This window comes from Corvus moneduloides, chromosome 7 (assembly GCF_009650955.1).
Source record: "Corvus moneduloides isolate bCorMon1 chromosome 7, bCorMon1.pri, whole genome shotgun sequence".
In the NCBI taxonomy this organism is placed as follows: Eukaryota; Metazoa; Chordata; class Aves; order Passeriformes; family Corvidae; genus Corvus; species Corvus moneduloides.
In genome coordinates this window covers 14770966-14793462 of record NC_045482.1, presented here as the reverse complement: position 1 = coordinate 14793462, position 22497 = coordinate 14770966, and the positions used below count along the sequence as shown (strand labels likewise).

General features: G+C 36.9%; 1 protein-coding gene across 3 annotated transcripts in view; it reads right to left on the bottom strand.

Annotated features, from left to right (window-relative positions):
* The window catches only part of PDE1A (phosphodiesterase 1A), a 181003-nt gene that overhangs the window by 116670 nt on the left and 41836 nt on the right, over positions 1-22497 (bottom strand). The gene's annotated exons all lie outside the window — the stretch shown is intronic.

Here is a 22497-nt window from a genome sequence, read left to right as displayed (position 1 = left end):
CCACTGGTTCTTCCCTACGTCCCAGCACTAGAGCTCCCTTGCAGCTTGATTCGTGCCGAGTACTCTGGGTGCACGGGCTGGAGTTCCTGATATGGGACAAGTAGGATCAGGATGGTTGGGATTCTCCTGCAATTGCATTAGTGGTTGGAAAGAGAGGAGAAGAGGGGCAGATTTACACAGTTAAGTGCACAACCCTGGCGTTATCAAAGTTTGAGGCAAGATAAGGAAGGTATGCCTTAGGCTGTATATGACCATGAAAGTTTACATTACATTATGCACAAATTATTATTCAATTAACAATATTTTCATGGAATAACTCTATATAACAGCGAGATAACATATATTAATGTGTATTTTCACAAAGGAAAACCTAGGAGTTAAGTGGATTTTGAAACAAATAAAGTCTCTTCCTAGAGGTAAATATATTGCTTTTACAACAGAGTGATGGTGTCAAGTTTTGTTAGCCTGAAAGGATCCACTAAGTGATCCCCACACTGTATTAAACTATTTTCTTGACACAGCTCTTATACTCTTATACTCTTGATAGGAGTATCTAAAGAAAAAAATATCAGACTGTCATCACCAGTTATTTTGTGTAGTTCAGTTTCAATTTCCCCACTATTTCTATTCCCCTGAGAAGTAGAGAGAATACACCTTCACCAGGAAAACAATTACCTGTATCAGATTGCAAGATCTGGAGGGATCTGAAGATCTTTCTTCAATAATATGTGGTGTTCAGAGTGTTGTCATATTTTTAAAGATCTTCTTCATCTAGTCATCATCTTATTCGTTCTTGTCTGCCAAGATTTACTATTTCCTTCGTATAGTTTTCATGCTCTGGATTTCAGCATTTCAAAATAATTTGCTGCTTTTTGAAGTGTGCTCACTCACAGATAATATGCAAAGCTAAAACTTGCAATGAAACCTCCCTTTTCTTTCTGTTTCACATTATGTCCATATATTGCTATACATCTGTTATTTAGAGGGATTTTCTGTAGCTCAGGGTAAAAATCTAAAAAGTTACAAGAAAGGAAAAAAAATTCTCCAAATTCTCAATGAAAGCTATACCAAATATGTTTCTGCTGAACCCTCAAACCTTTTATCTAGCAGCTTTATTGGTCCTGAAAGTAGCAAACATCTTAAAAGTAAATTTTTCTGGGTCTACTCCAATGTACGTTTTTGTTCATGGTACTTCCATTCAAGCATGGCTTGAAGAAGAAGTACTGTTTGGGGGAGCTGAAATTCCCACAGTGAAACTTTGACTACAAAGAATTCTGGAGGAAAGAAAATATTAATAATATTTATAGGAAATGTAACACAACTTCATGTTCATTGCATTGATTTTCATCTTCCAAAAAGCCTTTTGTGACCATTTTTTTCATTCAACACAGCAACTACCTACTGACTTCTTTATAATATTCAGAAATCATGTCTACATGTTAAATAAGTATTTGCATAAATCCCTTGACAGAAGGCATTACAGAAAAATATGATAGATCAGCTAGACTCAGGCCTGAAGCCTGAGTCCCACTGGAAAAATAACGTGTATGAAGTTCACCAACATGGAAGTCTTTGCAGATCGCAGAATTGGAGCATGTTGGAGTAACATTACTCCAATATGTAGGCTATATGTACTCCAAATTGTATGCTATACTGGACCTGATACATGGAATGCACTGAAGAGGTGCACTTTAGTTATAATGAGGAAGTGTAATTCCAATGAGCTTTTCCTTGAAAGCATTATTGTAATTTTAAAATGTCCGTTATAGACAAGCTTCATCATATTTCTTACTTCAAGTTAATCTTTTTAGGATTAATTAGAATGGTAAAAAGATATTTAAATGATGCTCTAGAGATATCTTATTTAATTTTCAAACACTAGACGAAACTCAAGTAGAAAATATCTAAATTATTTTTTCTCCATTTGTTTTCCAATAATTGCTGTTATTGTTTGCCCATCACAACCAGTGACCACTGCTCTATATGATGCTAGTTATTTTAATTCATCTTCCACGCATATGTTAATGTGAACAAAGACTTTTTGAACCAAAACCTTGTAATACTTTACCACTCACAGAACCTGAGTTTTCCAAACTTCAGTATCTATAACAACAGTTAAGTAATTTGATATTTAATACTATATCTCAGGGCAAAAGACTGCATATGAGGTAGAACCCAAAACATTCTATTCTGCTTTCTTTAATGCCACATATTTCTTATTGATCTGTAGCTCTTTGCCAGAAGTCTAGAAATGTAATTATTTCTCCTACTTTGATTTCAAAGCTGTGGGCAATTAAGATGGTAAATTTAAGAACCCATAATCTGTGTGTGTCAGACACTTGATGCTTTCTACTTTCTAGCTAAAATACCTTCTGGCTGTGAAGATATGTGTAAGCATTGCTGGCTGGGGTTTTCGAACTCTGTAGAAAGACACATAGGTGGGAAGATCAACAGAAAGGGGAGACAAAGAAATTATAAAGGCGTCATCAACCACATATGTGAAAAAGAAATTACCTTTATAAAAAAGCTGGAATATCAGTGAGAAAAATAACTGGCAAACTGTATTGTAAGAGTGGTAGTTCTGTCGAAGTAGAAAGATAATTTATCTAAGCAGCTTGCTGTCTCAAGGCCAGCACTACCCAATATTTTCTTCAATGGTTTGGATGGAGAAAGGAGAGATATTCTTATTCCAAAACAATATTAAGACAGTAATATTTTCTGAATGTCCTTGGCAAACTCCAGAAATGCTCAGAAAAAAAAAAAAATTAAAAAGAGGATATAAAAAATACCAAGCTCTACATACACATGGGAATAATCTGCAGGACAAGGGGCCACTGGCTAGGCAGCATTTCTTCAGAAAATGCATGGGAAGCAGCAGTGAATCATACACTAAACAATCACAGTCTTAGGCAAAACAAGCGTAATTCTGGAAGGTAATAAAAGGAGTATTGTCCAGAAGAGCAGCCTCCCACTCTCTGTGTTCCTAAGGCTCACCTGAAGCATTGATTTTTGCTTTGAGGCAACACGATTCAGCAGACACATACAGGACTAAACCTTGACAAAACAGAAATTTAGAAAACAACTCATGAGTAAAGACAGAAGGTCACACAATGCAGCCTAAGGAAAAGCAAACCTAATTAAAAATATTCCAGAACACAAATATAACTGTGTAATTTATGGAAACAGACTATTTTCCTTACCCCTGTGGTCAAGAAATAACAAACTGCAAAATAGCTCATAGGGTTGTAAGTTATGGTAATAAAGATTGAATGGTAAAAAAAATACTTTTTAAAGGAAAGTAATAAGGATATTAATTGCTGAGGGAATCTGTTCTTAGAAACACAATGAGTAGCTTTCTAAGCATAGATTTTTAAAAGGCTATATGAGCAGGTTTCAGAAATTATTAGTCTTGCCTTGGATGAGAATATAGATTAAATAATCTCTAAATACATCATCAAACCTCATATTTCTAAAATTCTTTGGTAACCAACTGCTATTTTGAGCTTCTAACTGAACCTGCTGTTTAGTTTCAGATTTTAGTGTGCATTAAACCATTTACCAATCAGCTGTGGCACTTGGGCTTTTCAATCTTTCACCTATTTACCACTTAACCCAAATTTTGAGCTTTGGTCCTTCATTCAGGCAACAAAGTGTGACACTTAAAGCTTTAGTCCATTAAACACCATAATTTCTGTTTTGCTTCCATAAGTAAGTATGGGGTCAGGGGCTTTCCTGAATTTTCCACAAGCAACAAGGAATAAGTGGGGAGCTAAGTTTTTTGCATCCATTTTCTGCACTAATGTAGTTCCAAAAAAAGACAGCATATTTCTACATGCTTCTCTTCTTACAGGTATGAAACATAAAAATCTAAAGCAGAACTTATGAAAAGAATTCTTACTCTTCAGTACGATACTTTGCACCAGTTTACTGTTTAGGAAACTTGTAACTAAATCCCTAAGTAAAGTATGAAGAGAAAACTTTTTCTAGTAGAAAGTGCAACTAATCCCTAACAAGATTTTTATTCAGTTATTTCTAAGATTGTTGGAATAAATTCACTTGATAAAGGCTGTTCACAGACTAAGGATTCACACTTGGTGCATTAGAAACCAGAGTGGATTATGTGAAATCTATCTATACCATCAGTGTCACTTCAGCAAGAAGGTCTTCCAAGGCTCTCTACAAGACTCTCTACAGAACAGCTTCCAGAGTCTTCCTTTCTCTCGTAATAAGAGGGCCAAGCCTCTCTGCACACCTTTTACCAGCTTCCAATCTCCATGCAGGGTCTCTGAATCTGTCTATACCAAGCTAATAAAATTGTCCAGATGTCTGATGTCCCCAGAAACAGGTTAAATGCTAAAGGAGATGCTGTGATTGCCTGCCATGCAAAGGGTAATTTTATCACAAGCATGTCATGCTTGATATAGAATACTACCTACTAGGACTGTGTTTGTGTAATGGTTTAAGAGCTCAATTATAGTTACCCACATTCTTCATATTCTTTGGCACAATTCCTCCTGTTAAGGATCAGGCTGAGTGGTGTTTCACCCAACTGTTATACCAGGTTTGCATTAAGCTTACTGCACTCTGAGCAGTGTAGGACACTCTCAACTGGTTTCTTCTTGTTGACGTCAACAAAACCCACTCTAAAACTTCACCTGATGACTTCTCCAAGCTTGAAAAACCAGACAGAACTGAAGAGAATTGTGACTCATTCAGACTGCAGATAGAAGAGTTGTCAAATGTCACTGGATCTATTGTAGTACATGTGCTGAAGCTCTATGAAAAGACTTGTGCAGGCCTTTAAGTTCTGCCTTCCCTTTTTACCTCTTCTAAGTAAAATAAATTCTAAATGAAATTCTAAAATAAAATTGTTTTACTCTCTCTTACTTTCCCTGTTTACATGCACACACAAACTGAGCAGAAGCTTACGTCAATGCCGTCATGCAGGAGATTAATTTCCCTGCTAAGATTTTCCTGCTCAGACTGGAACACAGGAACTTGGCTTAAGAAGCTTCCCAGTGCTTTGCTTGTGCTTTTATATTTTTCTATATCGTAAAAGTCCTAGTGAAACTCAAGCAAATAAGTAGAAATAACAAAAAAATTCAAATACCAATGTCTTAGGAGAACATTAATTTTCCTGATTAATAAAACTCTTCTCAAGAATGTGACCAGTGTCACAGCTGTATTTTATTGGATTCTACCTGGTACTATTAGGATTTTATACTCTGCATCTTCAGTGAAGGGAGAGAGGGGGATGAGAAGGAAAGCAAGGGAGGAGAAATGAGAAGAAAGAAATTCCTTTGGGATATATGATGCTAAACTAGCACTGAGATACACAAGTCAAAACATGGCATTCTTTGGTTCTGAGCCAGTGCAATATTATTATTGGCCACAGTTGATGGAATTTCAGTCTGTGTCGGAAAACACAGTAATTGATGTGCCATGTGTTTTCTAAATGTATACACATAATGGCAACTGTACACTGACAACAGAGCAACTACTGACTAAGCATACTGTTGCTCTTTAGGGTGGAAAAGGGTAATAAAATCCCCAGAACTTAGTACAGATGGTCTACATAAAATCAAGAAAAAGATAATTGCTAAACATTTTCAAGGGAATGATTAAAATACATGCCAGTATCTGTTTGCTACAATACTTAAATATAAAAAAAAAAAGTTTAGAAATTCAGAATTGTCCAGCAAGGAAAACATGACTAACTGTGCCCTATGTTAAGCATGGCTATTGGACAATGTCAAAATCATGACCAAAAGAATTTTTCTGCTAAATTGCAGTTCTGCATGGAAAATATATGAGCACTTAATAGGACAGAGGCTATGCTACAAGGAATTAGAAGATATATGGTAGACTACATCAATTTTCTCTATATCCAGTAGTTCTCATCTGAATGTCTGGAACAAAGAGGCAAGAATCTATCATTAGCTACCTCTTCAACTACAGTTTTTTCTTTGTAAGCCACATTCAAATCTGTGTAGGTGGCAGAGTCTGAAAACTTAATTTTTTGATTTTTTTTTTCATTTTAGATTTTTAAAATATTTTGCACTGTCTTTCATCATGGTCTCCAAGATCATGTATTTCCTAGTTTTTTGAAACTTACTTCATTATAATTGATTAAAATACCCTGGTCTATGCACAGTTATTGAGAGTTTCTGTTTTTCATCACTAGATTTCTGGCATCCAGTTTGACTGACACAGAAGCTATCTGGAAGTATAAACCCATACTCTTCCCTAGGGGATTAGCAGAATCTGGGACTTGTTGCAGTGTCTTTTCAATCAGCGACTTGTTCTTTGGTCACATCACCATTGTGAAAAAAAAAAAAAAGATGACACAGCAAAAACTCTACAGGTGATTATAAATCATCTTACAAAACTGTTTCATTGAAATAGCAACACTAATAACAGATCTTTGCTTTCTGATTGTGAAAAATTGCTTTTAAATTACAGTTTCCCCACAGATGTCTTGAAATCTGACATCCATCATTTTTAAGCCTTACAAATAGTGATAAATGAAATTCTGAGTTCAGCTCTATCCTCAGATCTGTAACATGGCCATAGACAAAATATGTCTTGTGCGTGACTCAAAAATTGATTCTTCTAAGACAATAACATTTGGATCATTCTTATCTTTCTATTATAAAGATATTCACAAAATGTAATGCATACAGTAATGATCCAAATTTTTTTTCTTCCTATCTGGATTCTATTACGGCCTTTGCAATACATAGTACTGTCTTTCTAAGATAAAAAGATTCACAAAAGCTTTTATTCTCCTTGTACTATATTACCTACATTATTTTTCTCCTTATACCAGCTCACTATCTTCCCAGCACCCCACAGACTTCTTCCCAAGTCTATTTATTGTGAGGACATTCTTCTAAATGTGCCAAGTATATGTGTACTCATGACAGAAGACTTGCAGGAAGTTTATCTTTTCCAGCAAAACTTTACAGAGACTCAGAAGAAAACTCGCCCTGTTATTTGGCAACAGCACTTCCAGAGAGGAAAAACAGCAACCAAAGGAGAAATGTGGAATTTTATATATCAAATAGTTTTCTCTCTCCCCACCTGGTAAAGTTAATTCTTAGGATGACCAAATTATGTAAAACAAGGCCCTCCTGCTAATTGCAGTCTAGGCATGAGAAAACTCTGAAACTATTTCAAATGCACTGGTAATGATCCTCAAGAAGGGCTCACTAGTGTGTTCATGTACAGGACTCCTTGGGATAAATTTGACTGTCAGTTAATCTACAGTGAATTTGTCAGTATATCACTTATTTAGTCAACAAATTTTAAAAATAGAAATGGTGCTTAAAAGTAGTTCAGTGCTCACACTTTTTATCAAGGGTCAAAAGTTTGTCAGAAATATAAAGCAAAAAGAACCTGACTAGAGAATGTGAAACACACCAAGCATTACAGTTTATAAACAATGACTCATGATTTCCTACAAAGTGTCTGCCTAGATTTTTTTCACTTTCCCCTCTTCATGGAAACACATCCTTTTTATTCATACATTTAAAATCTCATTTGAGAAAAATTAATTTCAAAACTTTACTAGAGCCACAAGCTAAAACAAAAATTCAATATGCATTCATTTTATACCATAATCTCTCTGAACTCAAGGCTGAGGCAGACTAATTTTGCTAGTTAAATTCTCCAAGATGTTTGAACGTGGGTACACTGTAGTTGGCTTCATTCTCCGTGCAATTATCAATATGAATTTAGCATACATGTAACTGGCTATGCTCCCAGCCCCAGAGAATGAGCTGTTTTGATTATCTACTAAAACCAAAAAGTACTCGTCAGGGTATTGTTCAACTCCTTATATATGGTCTGTGTCTACCTAGACCAAAGAATGAGTTACTATTTTTCATACTAAATCTTAAAATTTAACTAAAAGCAACAAAGAACAGAATTTTAGACATAATCTGTGCACTGATGTCCTTCATAGAACTATCAAACTTCTTGTGAGTTACTCCTGAATGGTAAGTTAAATCCCAATATTCAGTAAGAAAAAGGTTTTCCAGTGTCTAAAAACATCTTGACAACAGCTGGAAAATATTTTTAATAAGATATATATCAAAACTGACCGCTGTATAATATTGTATGTTATCTGAAGACTGGGTGTATTTCTCTCCTTTCAAATGGTGTCAATTTTCTAGCTCTTAGAATTTTATCATTCAGTTACACTCACCCCCTAGTGGAAAGATGAAGTGATTTTCTTCACACTCTGCCTCAGCTTTTTCTCCTAACCTATCAAAAAACATGCTAAGTTGTGTTATTTGTTCTGATTCTGAACTATGTTACATGAGTACCTTCTGACTACAATCGTATACCATCAACTGGGCATTTGAACCAAACCACTGAAACACAATTCAGATGAAAATCATTAATGTTAAGATGCAAGATTCCTCTGTTGTGTCCCAGGAGCTTCAAGGTTCCCCTTAGTCATCACACTGAAATATTGTGCATTTCCATGATTTTCTTTTTACAAATTCTCATGACAAAATAAAAGGTTGCCGTTGCACTGTGCAATACAGTGGTCATTTCAACATTAATTTCTTCTTTGGCAAGTACATTTCATACCAGTATTTGTTTTCTTTCTTCTACCTATTAAATTTTGATATTAATAATTAATTTTTATGAGTAATAAAATCAGATCTCCCCTAATATTTAACACTTTCCTGTTAATATAAAATACATATTCTCAACAGCTTTTGAATACCACTGCCATGAGCACAGTAAGTCTCCTTTGTTATGCAGGTTATTGTCAAGCAGTAAAGTATAATGAGACTAATTTGAAATTAATTATATAAATAGCCAAGCAGCAGATTTTTAGTTAACTTGTTGCAGAATTGATAAATAAGCAGGGAGGTCCATACATTGATTAAAGTTATCTGCTACTATCCTGACAAGACAAGCTAGAACTGGAATTATTTTGCCCAAGATAACAACATCCCATCCAGTCAAACAGTGTGAAACAGATACTACCACGTGTATCACAAACTGATGTTTTCGCTGAAGCCCAGTAGCGGTGCCATAGAGAATGTCAAGCACTCAGTGGCTCTGCTATTATCAGAATATTTTTTCCACTGCTCTTTTGAATCTTCAGACCAGACCACTTCTTTACAAGAAGTAAATGTATGCATATAGAAAAAAACAATATAAGACATACTGGTGATGTAAGCAGGCCCAAGCAGTCGTGATGGCTGCAGCTGAGCACACGTAACACCATCAATTCATGGAATAATCATGGAACTGTTGAGGTGGGAAAAGATCTTTAAATCATTGAGTCAACCTGTAAACTTAACACTTCCAGGTCCACTATTAAACAATGTCCATAAACACTACATCTTCATGTCTTTTAAGTTCCTCCAGGGATGGTGATTCCACCACTTCTCTGGGCAGCCTATTCAAAAGCTTGTTAACCTTAAAAACTTTCAGTGAAGAAAGTTTTCCTAATATTCAATCTAAACCACCCCTCACACAACTTGAGGCCATTTCATCTCATCAAGTACTAGGCTTGTTACTTGGGAGGAGAGACCAAAACCCACCTCACCACAACCTCCTTTCAGGCAATTGTGAGAGTGATAAAGTCTCTCCTGAGCCTCCTTTTCTCCAGGCTAAACACCCCCATCTCCCTCAGCTATTCGTCATCAGACTCATTTGCCAGACCCTTCACCAAGCTCCATTGCCCTTCTCTGGATTCGCTCCCACACCTCAATGTCTTCCTTGCAGTGAGGGACCCTAAACTGAACTCAGTACTTGAGGTGCAAGCGCACCCATGCTGGGTACAGGGGAACAATCACTGCCCTGGTCCTGCTGGCCACATTATTCCTGATGTGGGCAAGGATGCCACTGGCCTTCTCAGCCACCTGGGCACACACAGGCTCGTGCTCATCTGCTGCCAACAAGCACCCCCAGGTCCTTTTCCACTGGGCAGCTTTCCAGCCACTCTACTCCCAGTCTGTAGCACTGCCTGGAGTTGTAATTGTAATTCATTAAGATTCATCACAGTTAAACAAAATTTGATTAACTCATGGTTTCCCCACCATGAGTTGCAGAAGTCTAATCTTGGACATCTTGAAAAACAGACCACCTTTCATTCACCTTCATTGGAGAGAAGTTATTATAACATCGGTCCCACTGATGGCAGTAGCATTCACTATGACTAACTCACTGTCAGTGTGATCCTCAAAGAGCAGAGGGAGCAATATCCATTCCATTTGTTTTATGTGGTAAATCGTGCTCCCAACAAACAGACCTATCAAGTCATGATAGGTCTTGACCAATCAGGACATCAGCAGTAAAAAAAAAAATGTGCAATTTGAGATAGACTTAGGAAGAAGCTATTTCTATTTCTTTAAAGAAACAGGTTTTGGGGGTCTTGAAGTAAAGCTATGGGAAGACACACTTTCCACTGAATTTAAACCTTTTCAAGCCCAAGAGCCCTGAATTTGGGTGTTAACTGTCAGATACGCTTCCAGATATATTATCAAAGCTTACTGCAATTTTCCAAGGGAGGAATTACACTCTTTTAAGTAACAGCAATATCTGCCATGATGATAGTAAACATCTCTCCATACAGCCTGATGGCAGCACTAGTACAGCTCAGAAACCCAAATGTTAGAGAAGAGGCCTGAGCAGGGCACTTAGCACAGTATCTTCTCCAAGCCTTAGACTGAGATAACCAGGCATGGGTCAAACCATTTGGTGGCCGATGCTCCCCTGCCAGCGACCTGTGCCTCACTGCAAATGGTGCAGACTGAGCTTGCACCCTTTTTCCTGATACTACTCTTCAACTTCTTGAGGCTCATTGCTTGAACTTCTTGTGTTCAGTTAATTCTTGTGTTCAGATTGAGACAGGTGCTCCTATTCCACAGTTTTATTTGAAGTAACCCACAATATTTATTGCGAGGCCACTATAGCACGTTAAATCTTTAAATTCAATGACACAATGATTCCGGTTTGATTCAGTGAAGTGACTTTACCCTAAAGAGACATATATATAAACAATAAAGGATTTAACAATGGTGTGCACTTAAGTAGCATGTAAAATGAAATGAGCTTTTTATAATTAATGACTGTATGACAGGCGCTAAAATATAATTGTTCATTTAGCAGCCTTCCTTAAAGAGTGAGGCACTTATGAATCCAGCTTTTACCCTGATTCTATACAGCCAAGCATCTGTGCCCACATCACATTTGTCAGTAAAATTTCAGTTACAAATACAAATTTTTTTCACTTGAAGCAATACAATTTAATTATATCTTTATCCAGATTAGTTATTTGAATTCTTCCATTATACTCTTCGACCTTTAGGAAATTATTCTTTTAGTGATATGTTACAGACCAGCTCATATGCCACAGTAAAAAAAACATTTCACAAAAACATATAGCCTAAGGAAAATGTCATGGGCTACTCAGGTCAATTCTGCTAAGGCTGTTTGGTGTGATCATTTTTAGAAAAGAAAATACAGGGAAGACCAAGGAAATGCCAGGAACATGTCTATATAAAACCATGTTGTTTTCTATTTCTGATAATATCTGTCTTTCATATCCCTGTGGAAATTATTGTTTTTGTGATTTGGATTTTTCTGGTTTAGGGAACCATATCTTCAGGGGGGGATTCATGGGGCATTCAGTTACTGTGCTGTGCAGAAGCTCATGGTACATATCCATGGAGGAATAGTGATCTGGGATAATGATGAATTAGGCTTCCAAGTGGCTCAGGGTATCAAAAGCAAGAAACGTGACTGCAAGAAGGGAGCCACTGATAACTCACAGACCTGCAGCTTTTTGGAAACACCAGGAATAATTGCAGATTTAAATAATGCTTCATTGGTCTCTTCCAGCAATGGCTGCCAGCCATGAGGAAATAAGACAGAAAGTAGATTTAATTCTTAGAATAACTGGTTCTGAGGCACTTCACATCTCAGCATTTTTCTGTTAGATCAAGTAATGACACTAACTATGAAACTGTATTTGCAGATGCTGAAGAAAATTGCATTCCATCTAAAACTGAAAATTCTAAAACTACAAACACATATTCTTGAAAAGAATAAGAAGGGGAAGACCCAATCACTCATTAACACAAACATGCAGTCCGGCTCCCTGAAAACAAAAATAAAACCAAACAAAACACGATGATGATCTGGGACAAGTGTCCCAGAACCATAAGACTGAAAGACTGTATTTGCTCTTCACAAATTTTATTTCCAAAAAAAGAACATTTTGCATTTCAGTTTGACATTGTAAACACTAAAAAGGGTACAAAATCTTTCAAGAACAGCACTGTGATAGACATGCAAAGCTCAAAATGGGATACAAAAACAGTGCTTTGCAACCAAGAGAAACGATGCAAGCCAAGACAATGATCAGCGTTTGGAAAGAGATGCATGAACTGCAGAAGTCAGATCACTATGTCAGTTTTCACAAGTGCTAGCAGAGATCATATCTCCCAGCACGATATTTTATTAGTTTTCATAACAGCAGGACACTTTACTATTGTTCAAGTTTGTGATCACCTCCCAGATCCTTTTCTGTGGTATTGCAATGTCGCTAGTTTAACCCCATCATATGTTTGCACAGCTGATTACTATCGTATGAATGTGATAAAGGATTGGCAATTTTACTGCATTTTAGGACAAGTAAGTATCACTTTGAATTCTAACTTGTCTCTCCCTGTATTTGCAGGTTTTGCTATAAGTTAATATTATTCCAAATTAAAGAACAAAAATACAGCCATGTCAGAGGTCTTCAGAGCTGTGGAAACACCCTTGTATTTGTATTCTGACAAAAAACCTTTGATAATTCTTTGCAAAATATAATTTACAGCCAGTGTATGATTCTTAGAAAGTTGATCTGAGCCCTAAAAGCAATTATATGGATATGTTTCTCAAGAATCAGAGAAAAAAAGGTGCAATGAAGCAAGCCACTGTATTCATTCAGTGACCACAGCTGGGGAAAAACTATGTCTGAAAGGCAAAGCCACCACACAGCAAACAAATCACACTTACAATCTAGTTTCAACCAACTAGTATCAAAAGCATACCTTCAAATTTGCAAGAAAATATTCTTCTACTGGCAACTATTTTAAGGAATGATCCTTCCTTGGACTCTATCTAAATTGATGTTTACAACTAAAATTTAAATACACATTGGCTGTTTCCCCAACTAAAAAGCTACCTTGGTAACTACACACATCATGAGTAGTGAGTACACTATCCTCACGGTTTTTGTTACAGAAATCTAAAGCTATGACATTGAAGTGACATCTGAATGCATACTAGGCAGCTTCAATTTTTACTTACAGAAATTTAGCTTGTTACTGCTAATACTGTGCAAAGCCTTGCACACTTATGCCATATTGATGGTGGAAGCTGATCGCTTCATAGAACATCGTTTGTTAAGTGAAGTGAGTGGCATTTAAAGTAGATTAATGGCAAAAATAACCTGGTTATTTTTCCTTTTTATACATGTGTAAACAGCGTGGACTGACAGATAAGACTCTGGGTTGTGACCCAAGAGTCCTGGGCTTTTTGTGAGTCCATTGACTGATATTGGACAGGTCACTTTCAACTGAGACTGCCTCAGTTCATCACTGAGAGCTGGTGAAATTTTTTCCCTTCAAAAGCTGTTTCACTTTATGGACTAAAAGTCTTTGCAAGCGCTAAGTATTCTTTCTACCTTTGTTTCTTTTCCTGTATCAAGCAAACTTTCATTTCAGTGACTTGGTAAAAACAACAGTTTCTTTTAAAACCCCTTTCCTATGCAGTCATATCTAGTAGTATCTTTTTTTGTCCCTGTTATATAGCAGGTGCCCTAGTTTCAAACAGATTTTGTTAATTTGTGGATATGTAATTTGCTATTTCTTACTAGCATTTGCCACACATTCAGTATGGTACAAGCTTTAAGGAACTGCTTTAAAGTGACAAAAAGTAAATATGTACTGGTTCTCAAGATTTCTGCCTTGTTACAAAACCATACTTACTATTTGAAATACTGCAGTGATTTCCTGCTGGTACTTTGCTCCAAGAATATCATGAGCTGTGCAGGTGGTTTCTGTCACACTGTCATTCATATTTTTGACAGATTTTGAGTCTGCATAATATTCCCTGATAAACTTCTTAATGTTATCTGTGCCAAGAAAGGAAAACTTACGTTCTGCCAGCTTGCTGACAAACCCTATTGATGATATCAGACACTTGCTCAGTCAGTAATGCAAATAAACCTTCAAATCACAGTGAGAAATACTAAAGAACCTTGAAAAATGCCAGTATACTTGACCAGTCTGACTCACTAAACCATAGGGATACGTGTAATTTGTTGCATATACATAATCTTAACTAAAAAACATCTTTAGTCCAATCTGGAGTTCAGCAAACCTACTTACCCATTTTCATCAACACAATGCAATCTTTCAAGTTAAGCAACATTATAATGCAAGAACAGCATCCCCTTAAGTTGCAGACACAAAACTAAAGCAGGTTGTCCTGTTTCTGCTTCTTAAAGGATTCTTCACTGGCATCTTTTACTGAGGGAAGAGTAAGGAGAAAGAGTACTGATATTTCCCAAGTCAGCTTCATACAGGTTTCCTGAAGGAGTCAAAGATAACAGTTCTGTGTTCTAAAGATTATGTTATTCTGATTCTGAACTATGTTACATGGGTACCTTCTGACTACAGTCATATACCATCAACTGGACATTTGAACCAAACCACTGAAACACAATTCAGATGAAAATCGCTAATGTTAAGATGCAAGATTCCTCTGTTGTGTCCCAGGAGCTTCAAGGTGCCCCTTAGTCATCACACTGAAATATTGTGCATTTTCTTGATTTACTTTTTTACAAATTCTCATGGCAAAAATAAAAGGTTGCCATTACACTGTGCAATACAGTGGTCATTTTGACATTAATTTCTTTGACAAGTACGTCTCACAGCAGTATTTGGTGATGATATAAGTGTTTGGCACTCTTCCCAGCTACCTAATTACTCTAATGTAAATCTAAAAGGAAATCTACATCCATATCCAGCCCTTTTTGATACCATTAAATTTTAAAAGGTAAACCCAAGATTCTAAATTGAATATCACAATACACAAATAAATATCCATTTATTTTCCTGATGTAAAAGTACTGAAATGTCTACACTTTGACACGGTTCTCTTAGACAATATATTCACTCATTCTAAAGCTGAAAGCTACTTTGAAATGCTGTTTTGTCCTAACGTAGCTAATCAGCAACTGGGCAGAGTGATAGGAGGAATTTAGATAATGTCAGTTGTGGCCATTCTACAGTTATTACTTCCGGAGATTTTTAGGTCTTTTCCCTCCCTTACTACTTCCACTGAAGTAATTTCCTCCTCCCTTTCTGCCATTCTTAATATTTTTTTTGTTACACACCATTGGATTCCTCCATTTTTAGTAGCATTCCAGGATGAGTTATGTTTTGGGAAGGCTTTGATCCTAACACACAACAACACAAGGTTACAGGAGAGACCTTCAGCTAGAGTTGAATGCCACAGGACTAGGGGAATAAAGGCAGCTCTTTGCACCAACTCCCCTGGTTACGAACAGAGCTTAGGTGGCATGCAAAAATAAATGCTGAAATACTTATTAATAGCATTTATTTGTTAGGTAAAGACTTTTCACTAACACAGCAATCATTCGTAACAATTTGGAAAAAATTTTCTGTACTGTAAAATTTTTAAACCATGTATTTTAAACATTTGTTTGCTGTGATACTACCCAAATTTCCCAGCGATAGATAAAGATATCAGTGTGTAGTTGCTATACAAACAGAACAAAAAAGCTCGTTGCTACCCCAAAGATCTCACAACATATGTTAAGTGAGAAATGAGTACACTGATATGTTACCAAGACTGACTTTTGTTTTAGACTTTCAGCAGTGACTGGTAAGAATGCATCCCACAGTGGTTTACTTATAGGCAGAATCAATTATGCTTTGAGTCATTTTTATAAGGTTCAAAATACAGAGAAATTACAACTATACCTTGTCAAAATAAGATCTTTGGTTACAGATAATTACCGGGGAGCATCTATAGGAGTGAAACTACAAGTTATTTGCTTAAACTGGATTAAAAAAGTACATGCCCCAGTCTAGACAATGAATAAATGCCCAGATAAGAGGTGGAACTGGTTTCGAATTTGAGCAGTCAGCTTCCAACACTGACAAACAATAGCTAAAACAGTTAAAATACTTTCCTTTGTATAGCCAGTACCGTAAACCCAGCATATTCCATCTTTACACAGTTGTGACACGTTTCTTGCAGGCCAAGCTAAAGGAAGGCAGCTCTGAGAGCCCTTGAGATCAGCATAATTTCCTGTTTAAAGCACACACCTGTGATGCTCCAATTTTTTTTTAGTTGATTCAGTTGAAACAATAACTTTTGGAACTTACAGTAACATTTAGCACATCTTTAAAGGGTGCAAGTAGATAGAGATTGGTGACTGCAGTGATAATTACACTTGCCAGGAAGTGATGAATCATTTCATATACTTTTGCTGGTCTTATTTTAAAAGTAAGAACTTGGCACTTTTCCTTTTTTCATTTTGGCATATGCCCAAAAAGCTGCAGCATTTTTTTCCAGACCAAGGGTTAAAACAGACACACAGAAAAATGAGACTCTGCTTAAACTGCCAGACTGTTAAACTCTCCACACTGGTATGGGGAGAAAACTGGGGAAAAAGCACTAGAAAAAAACTGCAGAACAAGAACTGTGAGGAGTTTTAAGCTATGAGATATGACGAAAGATCTGCAGAAACCCAGGTACATGTAAATGGACCTAAGAGGAGTAGAATGGGTAAGAAGACAACGAGTTGCATTTATTTCTTGTGACAAATGGATACTTCAGTAAAATAATTAGTGTTATGTCCATTATCCAAGAAGAATCCTGTAATGGTGGAATTTATTGGCATCACATATTGAGGCAAGACTATCAAAAGTCTCATTAAAGTCCTCTGCTTAGTTTCCATCAAAGGTTCAGGTCTAGGCACTTAAACACCCTCATTACTTCCTAGAAATTCAAACTTCATTTCTCTATTTTTCCTGAGATTTCATTAACAACCATCAGTCACTCCTGAGCATAGTTTCTTATGTCCTGCACACAACTGTGCTCTTCACTGAGGTAGACGAAGAGAAGAATGTTTAGAAACTTTGACTTAGAACAGTTAAATGGAAGCAAAGGACCATTTTCTATTAAATTCAATAAGTGCATTAATGGATACATAAAATCAGCACTATCTTTTAGAAAGGCGTAAGATATAAGAAATACTTCCATCTCCACGCTTTTTTTGAAAGCCTTTGGGCACTGAGGATCACATGAACACTGAGAGATGCCATGGGAAAATTTGGTTTAAACATTTTCACACTCATGTTCTGCAATTGCCACTGAAAAGAAGATCTCTAAGGGCTTAAAATAGCAGGCAGCATTGATTCATATTTTCATGCACTGGTCTAACAGGAGATCAGAAATTTTAAGCATCTGCTCCTGACCCTGACACAAACACAACCCCCACTCCCCCCCTCCAAAATTATAATAAAAAATTTCCTTTAAAAGAGTCTGTTTGGAGTAGCAGTAAATGCTAAATAAAATGAGTACTGGCAGCCCATACATTCACATATGAATTCCCCAAACATCTTGCATTTAAGTTCTGGTTTGGTTTTCTTTTCTGATTATCAGTATTCTGCATTTCATCACATATATCAGGCTTTGACTCCCAGGAAGAAGCACCACTTTCAGTGCAGCCTATCAGCTACACCAGCAGTCAGGAACATAAACAGCCCAGAGGATACTGTCCAGGAAACTCTTAAAATCTTTTTACATGCTGTATTGTAAATAATAATAACATGTGCTTTTACAAGAGCTTACTGATCATGCTGGTTTTGGTTTGTTTGGGGGGGTTTTTTGCTACATAATATCTTTCTGTGCTATTCTGCATTAACAATACCTATCTTAACTGTGGAAATGTTGAAGGGCATCATCAGTTTTGTCTAAAGTCTCAATTTCATGCCGTAATTTTATATTATTTTCCTGGTATTTATTATAGTTCTAACACTATTTCAATTTGTAAAACTCACAGAAAGAAAAGATCAAAACAAATATAAATACTATGTTTAAATTTATTATAACTTTCCAAAGGTGTGGATGAGTCCAGCCCCACAGATACATTTTTAGCAGTGGTATGAAGTGATGCTACCGCTAAAGATTGTTCTTACATTTTTTTAAGTAAAAGGAAGTATTCAATTAATTTCTTTCTCCATTTTTTCTGAAGGCAAATTGGTGTTGGTGACTTGAATTGATATTGGTGTATATAACCCTTGCATACCAAAATTCTTGAAAGCATTCAAGTTCATCTAAGTAAGAATATGGGAAAGAGTATCAGTCAGATTTGACAAGTATTTGGAAGGAAAAATATCACTATCAGTAAGAGGAATTTTCACAAAGATAGATAGATATATATGTTTAACACAGTTGACTATGAAAAATAATAAGTATTTATTCTACTTTATCAGCCAAAAATATAGTTACATAAGAATCAGCAAAAAGGAGGTAATAACTTTCAGAGATACATGAAGGCAGTATGCTTATCATGACATTTACGCCTACTCAGATGTTCATCTGGGAAAGTCATATTGACAGCTTAGTACTTGAAGCCATCATTGTTCACAGACACATACAATTAATAGCTAGACAGTAATGAGATGTAAGTCTACGTGAGTATGCAGAGGGTGGAAGGTTGTGGTGCACCCACGTATAACCACTACAAAAACTCCCTATTGCAAAGACTGTCTTTATAAGCAGATCAGGAAATATCAGACTAAAATACTATTTTTGTGAACCCTATAGACTTACTTTCCAAGTCTGGCCACTATCCAGAATCTTTTGTTTGGAAGATGGAATGAAGAGCATGAGGAGAGGTTTCAGAACTTGATCCCCCTGCATATCATCATCTTTAACAAGACAGCACTCCCACGCAGGATGGACTTGGGCAGATCCCATTAGAATAAATCACCTGAACTAATCAATAATCATTTGTCTTACTGACTTCCCAGATGAACTGATTGTATAACATAAAAGAAAAGTAAAAGATTAACAAACTTTCCAGCCTTGAAACTGTTTACAGTCTGGTAAGAAATATACATAACATTTCTTATGGGATGGAGATTTTAGCATTTAATCAGTTCTACCAGTGACTCTGGATTTCAGAGGCCTCAGAAGTTAGTCCGTAGAAATGAATTGTCATGCAGGCCCATATCAGGGGAAACACTGAGTAATCAAAAAGTGCAGAGATGAGCAGGAATAGAGATGAAGAAAATTCCGTATAACAGGGAGGAGCCTTTTGAAATTCAACAACGGCAAATGCAGGGTCCCACACCTGGGGAGGAACAACCCCATGCACCAGCACGGGCTGGGGATTGCCTGCTGGAGCAGCTCTGCAGAGAAAGACCAGGGGCTCCTGGTGGATAACAACTGCCCGTGAGCCAGCAGTGCCCCTGTGGCCATGGAGGCCAATGGGATTCCGGGGTGCAGCAGGAAGAGCACTGCCAGCAGGTCGAGGGAGGTGATCCTGCCCCTCTGCTCAGCCCTGGTGAGGCACATCTGGAGTGCTGTGTCCAGCTCTGGGCTCCTCAGCACAAGAGACACAGAGCTCCTGAAGCAAGTCCAGAGGACAGCAACAAAGATTATTAATGAACAGGAGCATCTCTCTTACAAAGAAAAGCTGAGAGCTGGTCCTGTTCAGCCTTGAGAAGAGGCAACCTAAAGGAGACCTCATCAATGTCTGTCCATATCTGAAGATAGAGTGCCAAGAGGATGGAGCCAGGTTTTTAGTGGTGCTGAGTAATAGGATAAGAGGCAATGGGCAGAAACTAGTGCACAGGAAGTTCATGAACATGAGGAAGAATTTCTTTACTGTGCGGGTGACCAAGCACTGGAACAGATTATCCAGAGGTTGTGGAGTCTCCCTCACCGGAGATATTCAAGAACTGTCTGGATGCAATCCAGTGCCATGTGCTCTAGAGGCCCTGCTAGAGCAAGGAGGTCGGACCAGATGGTCCATTCCAATCTCACCTATTCCATAATTTTCTGATAATGAACCACAGCAGAGAGGAAACATAACATTAACAAGAATGTGGAACAATGACCTAATTTTACCAAGTAACTAAATATGAGTTCATGAATTTGCAACCTAATCACCTGTAACAAGTAGGACAAAAAATCCTTCTCAGAGTTTTTAAGTTTATTTTTTAGAAGCTGATTAAAATAATGAAGTAAAAAGCTAGCTTTTGGGTGTAGCTTGAGTGAGAAGCACTTTAACCATCAAGAGAAATCTTGCACGTGACAATACTCCTTAACAGTAATGAATGAATGATGAGAGAAAATTTACTGGTATCATTTGGCCTATTTTGCTAGAAACTCATTTGGTAAGGAGCCACGAGAAGTTGCAATCATGTCAGGATATCACATTGCGTTGAAGTGACTAAACACAGAATGTAGCACCCATCTTTCAGCAAAAATGGAGGGGGATGACAACCTGCTTCATCAACACTGGCATCATCTAACTTTAAGACTAATTTTTCAAACATTAATAGGAAAATATTCAAAGTAACACATTTAGAAACAAAAACAAGTGCATAACCTTGCAAGGAATTGAGTGGTTTTGTAAAAGGAAAAAAACCCTGTCTTTCTCTGCTGCTTTCTCTTTGTGACTCATACTCTGGGAGTGGAACCAGAACGGCTTGTTGTCCTATTTCTATGGAAAAAATCCTTGAGCAAGTTCATTCTTGATTAAGTTAGCATGGTGCCAAGCAAATATAAAACACTGCATCTTTGATTCTGTGTTTTCTATTGTTCCGACTGAGCTGGGGGAGGGAAGCAATCTCATGGTTTTGTTAACCGTGCTTCAGCACTGGCTTTGCTGTGAACAGTACTGGCATAACATTTCCTTGTGCTTTTCAGCTTCACTGAGGGAAAACCTTTCTGATACAATTTAGGGATTGAATTTCTCAATACACAAGTTATGACTGTGAATTAATACTTGCATCCCAGCTCTGACAGTTCATTCCTATTCCATGCCACATTCATTTAACTGTGCCAATAAGGCAGATCCTTAAAATTATATGGATTCCTACAGTCTGGAATTAAAGGTGACTCTTCTTTCCAAAAAAGACTGAGGAAGTTAAATGAGGAAAAAATAGCTTGACTACTGAAGCAAGCACGTGTCACTGAATTCAAAGCTGTGAACTGAAGCTGCCACAGATAAGTTGGATAATTTCTGGTGTTAATAATTTTTCCCACAGTATAAATGTGACCTTTTTAAGATTACTTAATCTTTTAGGAAAGTGTTAATGTGAACAGAAATAGAGCTACCTTCCATTGAAGTACAAAGGCCTGAATAGAAGTGTTATGATTGCATAATCACTTCACTATAATTGGTAATATATTGTTTCCCAGATAACACCTTTCCTCATTTTCACTTTCATAATCCATTTACAAAGGTAGGGCAATCTGGGTAGTTGCAATTACCTATGTAAGGCATTGATGTCTTGTGGATAATGAAATTTAAATTCAAATTTAAAATAGTAGCCTACATTTGCTTATTACTTTTGTTAATGTGATAGTTTACTGAGTAAAACATCTCTTTTCCACATGTAACTGCTGAGCTTAAATCTTTGTACATGAAGAAAAGGCAGCTTGTAGACTCACAATGTTAGGCTTTCAGTGTTAATTATGAAGGGAAGCATGGGGAAACGGAAATATTTGTGATAGGAATAGACATCTTGTAACAGGATAATAAAGAAAAAGAAAAGAGCTCTTTCAATAGGGGAGGCTGTATTTAATCATGAAGTGAAGCAACAAAGGCTTTTGTGTTTCTGACACTTTCCTCTGAGGCAACTCAACAGAGAAAAAACAAAACTTCTAACTTTCATTAAATACTTTCAGAAGTGCTGAGTGTATACTGAGAAGCCTTCAGCTACCTGTAAAAATGCAAGTACAACATTTTAGACTTCATCACTTAATGTGGTAGATATTTCTACTATTATACCAAATACTGTCCAAACTTGTGCCTGCCATGCTAACTGAATGATGCACTAGAAAGGAATTAAATGTAATTATTTGGTTTGAGGGGGGGTGTTATCTAATAAAATTGTACCCTCCCTTTTCCTCTGTTCCCATTCCCCAAATTACTACAGAAAAACTGCCAAAATAAAATTTTAGATGACACTCTGCAACTGTTTTTTCTTTCAAGGTCTAGCTCCCCTCATCTGCACTCTCAAAGCTTCACAGTTGCACTAAACATGGTGAGATCTACTTGTGATAATCACAATACAAATTACAATCTGCTGATTTTATTGTTAAAAATAAATGTAATGACGAACTGGAATACGATTGAATGCATGTGAGCTGAGGAGCCCATCCTTAATTTGTCTATTTGCAAAAAAATAGCCCATTAGT